The sequence below is a fragment of the Halyomorpha halys genome, unplaced genomic scaffold, assembly GCF_000696795.3.
Source record: "Halyomorpha halys isolate HHAL.00 unplaced genomic scaffold, Hhal_1.1 Scaffold356.1, whole genome shotgun sequence".
Classification (NCBI taxonomy): domain Eukaryota; kingdom Metazoa; phylum Arthropoda; class Insecta; order Hemiptera; family Pentatomidae; genus Halyomorpha; species Halyomorpha halys.
Genome location: NW_027111799.1, coordinates 204745 through 212269, shown reverse-complemented (window position 1 = coordinate 212269; position 7525 = coordinate 204745). Strand labels below are relative to the sequence as shown.

The following is a 7525-nucleotide window of genomic DNA, read 5'->3' as shown; positions in this document are numbered from 1 at the left end:
CGGTCTGTAAAGGTATCAAAATAGTAAAAAGAAAACTATTTATTCCAACGTTTCGTCCCACTTTGCAGGGCTTCGTCAGGGCTATCTGATTGTAGTACAAAGGACAACTGAGTTGTAAAAAATTACAACGTAGAAGAACAAGGAAGTGTACTAAGAAATTACATATTGAATAAATATTTAGAAATAGCAATTATGAAAAATTAAAAATAATTTCATAAATTTCATCAGGGAGCCCAATACGATCAATCGGAATGACAGTAAAACCAGAGACGTTAAGATTGATCGTGTAGGAATGAATCTGATTGATCACCGACAAAATTTTGATATCTGAACATTCAAAATTTGAAATTGAGAGGGGTTTTGAATGTTTCGTTTCACTACGTTCTTTGCAAAGGATCCTTACTGTTCGATAACTCATTTACAAGTAAAGCGTCAGTACTGATAGTGTGACAGTCTTTGTGAGACACCTCAGTTACTTCAGTCTTTTGAATAATGGCCGTCATTCTGACTGACTATTAAAACTTTTTTGGGTTTATGGTTGCATTCACGCTCATCCGACAGATTTATCCAGATCAAAATTTCTTATTAATAATTAAAAGTTTAAAACTTTTGATGATTATTAATCTTATAACGAAATAATTAGTTTTGAACAATCTCGTCGATAGTCAATAAAAGATAGCAGGTTGAGAAGATTGAAGAGGCATTGCTTGTATCGAGAACCATCGAAGCTTGCGTAAGCTGATTGGCTTCAAATTGGGTTATCCAACGCCGTGCTCTCCATTATAAGGAACGCGATTGAGGAAAATGAAAAGGATTTCGCAAAGGCAAAAAAACACATTTACATTTTTTTTTTTAATATAGTTCATTAAAATGTAAATAATTGGGTAGATGCAATAATGCCTTTCATATCAGTCAGGTATTAGTACACATTAAAATTGTTCATTAGGGCTTAAATTCTGATCAAACCACCTCCTTGCATAACTGTTGGTATAGTAACAATACTTCCTTAAAAAGTATGGGACCCCTGAACTTTCATTTGTTGTGGTACAGATTTTACTTTATAATAGAGCTTAAATGTTCTTATAATTTTGTTTATTAAAAATAAAAAAACATCTCACATTTTTACTAGCAATAAACAATGGCTATGAACATAAACTATGAAAAGATTTGATAATAAAAGTAAGATAAAAGAAAAGTTTTTTTTCTATGTCAAAAATACATTTTCCTAAATTATAATAGTAATATAGACGTATTATATACTGTCGCAAAGCCACAAATTTTAGAAAAAAAATTTAATATATAAAAAGTGGAAGGTAAAGAAAAATAACGATACACACAGGATTCATGATTACAAGTCACCATTGTTAGTAAATAATTGATATTTACTAATATGATTATTATTATGTAATAGTTTCATATAATGTATCGTTTTATATCTTTGAAATAATTTACAATCTCTCGTTGTCAGTAGTCATAAAAATTGTATAAGTATAAACTATAAATAAATTTGATGATTCATTAGTAGAGATTTTCATGGCTTGTCCCAAGATAAGATTAGTATTTTAATAAAAAAGTTGTAAACTGTAATACAGTGTGACGAAAAATGCATAAATAAACCGAATTTATAAATTAATCTTTTTGTGTTTCCATGAATGTTATAAAGATAGTCAATTTTAACTTTTACCTACGTTAAAGGGTAATCTACTTTTGCTCGTACCTAAAGGGTTCGAGCAAAAGTAGATTAAGTTATTTTTATTGTATTATTGTTTCGAAAAAATGCATTTTTTTGTGTAATTAGTTGTTATATGTATATTATATATATTCCTAAATGTTATGTGTATAATATACATTTCAATAAGTTGACCAACGTAACTTACTCTACTGTTATTAACTCCATGAAATACAAAAGATGAACTTCATCCCAAAATAGAGTAGCAAGGAACAGTTGTTTGATCTGAGCATACATTTTAACTTTTACTAGCCTATATTAGTAATATATAATAAAGTAAAATTTTGCGATTGTTAAAAATTTTGAATTTGAGTGTTGAGGTGACTATTACAATATTTACTAGACAAACGATCTAAACTCCCAATCCATTTCAAAAGACTGTACTACATGACTATAATAAGGTCTATCAGGACATACGGAGTTGAGCTTTGGGACTCCACTAAGCCATCAAATTCCTCCCGAATCCAATCCTTACAGTCCAAAATCCTTAACGCTCCTTACTTTGTCACAAATCAAGTCATCCATCAGGACCTCAATGTTTCATATGTTGCCGATTTGACCAGAACCGGATACCAATCCTTCCATTATAAACTTCCCAACCACCCAAATCCACTTGTTTCTAATTTGGCTTCTCCTTCATTACTTAATCCTGCGTTTGAAAAGAAGATGGCATCGAGATCTTCTTCTCTAAAGTGTTATTGGAGGCTTTTCAGGGGGTAGATTCTCTACATGTATGTATCATGTCATTTTATCCCTAACAGCAAATTTACTTGTATATATTTTTTCACAGTAGTAAATAACAAAAAATAAATTTTAATAAAACAAAAAATCGTACAAAACTGAATTATATATAAAGAGAGAAATGGAGAAATAGAGACAGTAGAAAATAGGAGCCAGCTGAGCGTGTCCGATCACAGTCATGTGTATACGGTTTTTTATATTTTGTTAAACTGTTCAGTATTCTTGGCAGGATCAAGGTTGATATTTGTTATTCGTACGAAATCCTAAAATATAAATTTTTATAGCAACATAAAACATAAAATAAATAATTAATGAAATGTTTGCCTTCCAGGGTGCTAAATGAAATTTGTGTGATGTGCGTATACATTTTTTTAAATTTAAATTTAAGCATTTATTTTGTATTTTTAACGTTATCTCTTTACTATTTAGTACCAACTAAATATACTATTTAAAAATTAAAAATAATTAATGACATTTTTGCCTTCCAGGGTACTAAATGAAATTTGTGTGATGTGCGTATACATTTTTAAAAATTTAAATTTAAGCATTTATTTTGTATTTTTAACGTTACCTCTTTACTATTTAGTACCAACTAAATATACTATTTAAAAATTAACAATAATTATAATAATATTAAATTAGAACGGAAGCAGAGATATAAGATTCTTATATATTTCCTCTCTCATAACTACTTCTTGTGAATTGAAAGCCAGTTACAGAGAAGCATAGCTATGCGGGAATCCCGCTGCAGTCTAACTGGGTCATCACAGCGCCATAATCAACTTTAACAACTGGCAAATAATTCAAAGAGACCGGCTAAAATTTTTTATTATAATCCATTATTACCGGGTCTTTGAAAGCTAGAAAAAAAAATTAAATTAAAACAAAATTTATGTTTTAGCTATAGTAATTAAAACGCCTTTAATGGTAAATTAATTACATATTTTATTTTTTCATGTAAAATATCATTGTAATTAAATTATAAGTGGAACCTTCTCAGACAGACCCGCACCGCTAAGATCCTCATAGAGCGACTGCCCTGTATCACTTTTGAATATTTGCTTAAAACGGGAAGAGGGGACTTAAAATAGTTAAATAGAGTAATATTTAAAAAGCACCTGAAATTGAAAAATGGCGTGAAATCATTTTGTTTTATTTTATTTTTTAAAGAATATGTTTTTTGTTTCCAAGTTGTCTGATTGAAGGGCACAGATATGATAAGCCTCATGATGATGTGAATTAGGTAGAGCAGTTCCGATTAATTCTGCATTTTTTAGGGTTATGTTGTGTTTTTTCGACGATTTAACACTATATGTAGCTCCATTGAGAAAGAATGAATGAAGCATTTAGTACAAGATACCCATTTTCTTGAAATTGCGTCTGGAAACATTCTTATTCAATACTATTCACAACAGAAAAATGAATAAATAGAATAAAATAAAAAGTAATAATAATAGGTAGTAATATGACAAGCACTTCGACATTTAAAAAGTTTTTGGTTAATTATAGAAATAAAATTTTTATGGTTAGGGATGGTTAGGTATAATATATATATACATAATTGACAGTATAATTTCAAACAATGAAGAAGGTGGCCAGGATTGGGGTCAATATAGTCAACAAATATTTATTTTGCGACATTTCACCCCACTTTGCAGAGCTTCATCAAGGCTGTTCAAGTTGATAGCGTTGCCAAAGCTATCAACTTTTATTTGAGCCCTATTGAAGCACTGCAAAGTGGGGCGAAACGTCGGAAAATAAATAGTTGTTAACTATCTTTGTTTCTCTTTTGACCGCGACCCTAACCATCTTCTTCATTATTTAAAATTTCATTTAGGAAATAAAAATTAACAGGCCACAAAATAAATGGAAAAAATAATATTTTTTTAACCTAAGGATTCAAGTGTTTTCTGATTTTAAGTGTTTCACGTCATGTTTGTTACTTAGCACGATTTGTCCATACTTATTGAAAATTAATGACTATTCGGGCTCCACTTAATATTATCTTAATTTTGTAAAAGTTCACATTCCTCATTAGTTAACGATTCGGGACATTGACCTCCGTCGTCAGAACTAAAATTCGCAATCTTGATAAAATTAATGGGAAAACAATTAAAATTGTTAACTGATATATTATGATACAACAAACATAAGGTTTGATTCTTCAAGTCACTATTTTTCATTAAGACAATTAATACATTTATATATAACATATTATTTTATGATCCCTAAAATGTTGATAAAAACTGAACCGTGCAAGAGGTAGATAAAAACGTAGATGGGAAGACTGCATAAAAACTGATTTAGTAGAATTGGGTTTGGGGGGGGGGAGGGCGTCACTTGAAGGATGTATGAAAAGAGAGTGGTATTGGCATCGAACCTTAGGGTTCATTAGGCATTTATTGTTATCATTATTATATATGATGGAAAATATAGTAAGGGGAAGTCTTGGGATCGTGAAAAAATTCGAATCCGAATTTTCTACGAAAACACGTTTTGAGGTTACCAGAGTCAAAATAGCCAAGTCGCATAAAATTGGTTTTGTGTGTGTGTGAACAGCGTAAGTTAAATTTTTTTTTTTTTATTGATAGATTTATTTATTTATAGATATTACAATCTGCCACACAGTTGTGGAGAATAGGTAATAGTGATGGATGATCTCATACATACTAAAATAAAAAAAAATAAACAAATAAAAAAAAAACTCTCTTAAAATATATACAAACAAAAGAATAGAAAATATGATACATAATCAAACTAAGTTAAAAAAATAAAATTAGATATTTAAGCCAGATATATAAGTGGGATGTCAGAGCAAAAATACTGCAAATATTATTCCATAATTATTTTGTATTCTTATCCTAGTGTAAAATTACGTCCACTTATGTCTACATAATTTTGACCCTACCTTAATTTACCTTTTAATTTATTTTATTATCCTACTATGTCAAAATATTTTTAGTTGTTTTTGTATTTTTTTTTTAGCCCGAATAAAGCTCTACACAGTGGGGCGAAACGTCGATAAATAAATAGTTGTTAACTATTTTTGGTTTCTTTTTGACTGCACCGCCGACCATCTTCATAATATGCAGAAAAAGATGTTTTAAAACGAGCAAGGATTAATTTAAGCTCAAAATAGGGTGATAGGTAAACATTGTATCTTGCGCGCACCATATTTTAAAAATAATTTTTTTAATAATATTACGAAGAGACTGTTTTTTTTTTTTCTTTTTTTGTAAAATTAGTTTTGAATAAAGAGCTTTGTAAGCAAGGAAAATGGACAATGGGAAGGAAAGAACGGCCGAGGTCCATTTCCTCATTCGTCCAAAGGCAAAATAATGATTCATCTTAAGAAAACGTTTCTCTTATCAGTAGGGAATCGTTGAACCCGCTCCATTATCAGAGCTGTGCCGACAAACATCGCGGTGGCTCATCCCGAGTCTTATCATCGCTTCATTATCTCACCTAGCAAATAATAATTAGTTAATCTTATCCAACTCAAATCTCGGAATGGATAGAAGTAGCAATTTAAAGAATAAAAAAAATTGTTTCTAACAAAATAAAACAATTTGGTACACGCATCGCTCAATTTTCACTCATCACCTATATCACAAGAGCCGGGGAGAAAACAAGGCAGTTATATCACCCTAATTTTCGATTTCTTTAATGATAACTATGTATGATTACAAGTCTAAATTGATGAGTCTGCCAAGTACAGTAAGGTGGATACAAAATTGCGGCTGTTCAAATCGTAAACCAAAATAATTTTTTATTCCGAGCTCTATATCCTTAAAACTATCAACAACTCTAGAAACATAAATTATGAAATAAATAAATTATGAAATAAAAACCAAGAGAACATCATTAAAGTAGAGTAAATTTGCTAAAATATGAGCCCTAATAGAGTTATTTAAGTTCAACAGTTCCCGAGATATAATTTTTCAAAATGCTAATTATTTTTTATGAAATAAATCAGAAATTAGTGTATTTATTTTGAAAAATCTATATCTTAACTATTCAACGTACATATGTCTATTACCACTTAAATTAAATTTAATTTAATGTAATATAAAGTATTTTATGACGTTTTTCTTTGTAAGAGTAGTAATTTTCATGACATTTGCTAAAATAAATTGATTTATACAAAAATATTAATTTATGAATATATATATATCTCAGGAACCATTGGACTTACAGTTGTCTGCCAGTACTCAAATTAAAGCTAGTTAAATTTAATATAAAATAGTTACTAACGTTTATTTTCTTAGGAGTCGTAGCTTTTATGATATTTGACAAAATAAATTTACAAAAAGTTAATTTCTAGTTGTTCGGATGAAATTTTTGATTTTTTGAAAAAATGGCGCTGTGGAACCAAAATAAGTACAAATGCCTGCCAGCAATCAAAATAAGCTAACTATGATGTAAACGCTTAATAGAGTAAATTACAACGGTAAATAATGAGTTTGAATATGTTCTCCACGAAAAAAAAAAAAAAAAATTATCGACCTTGTATCCATGTCTTTAATAATATTTTGCGTACGTTCTCTTGAAAACCTGTTTAGTTTTTTATTAATTTTAGAGTAATTAAAAAAATAGAGATCCCGCAGCATTCCAAATGATCGTTTGAAGGACGATTAAATTTCTAGCAAGCTATTATTAAAAAATATATATATTGAATTAAATTAAAATCTCAATTGGACCAATTATAGCTAAGATATATTTAAAAATGCCACCAATCCAATGATACAGCCACAAAGGATATTAAAAAAAAAATGAAGGCAAAAATTAATTTGATAATGATAACTACAATAAGGGGTTAAAGTAATATTAATATAGGAGTGGTAATTATAATAAAATACAAATATTTAAAAATGAAGTGTTTTGAAAATGGACAAACAGGTCTAAAACCTGAATAATGTTATAAATATTGTAAGAATTTAAAAGATACTTTAGTAATAAATATAAATGAAGCAATATCAATAAAAAAATATGTAAAGTACTTCCTCAAATAATTTTTTTTATATCTATCAACAGTTTTGATAAAAATAAAAATAT

The 7525-nt window shown here is 28.9% G+C and overlaps 1 protein-coding gene across 1 annotated transcript in view; it reads right to left on the bottom strand.

Annotated features, from left to right (window-relative positions):
• Hr3 (Hormone receptor 3) overlaps positions 1–7525 on the bottom strand; it is a gene marked incomplete at its 3' end in the record, with an annotated part of 109308 nt that overhangs the window by 89325 nt on the left and 12458 nt on the right.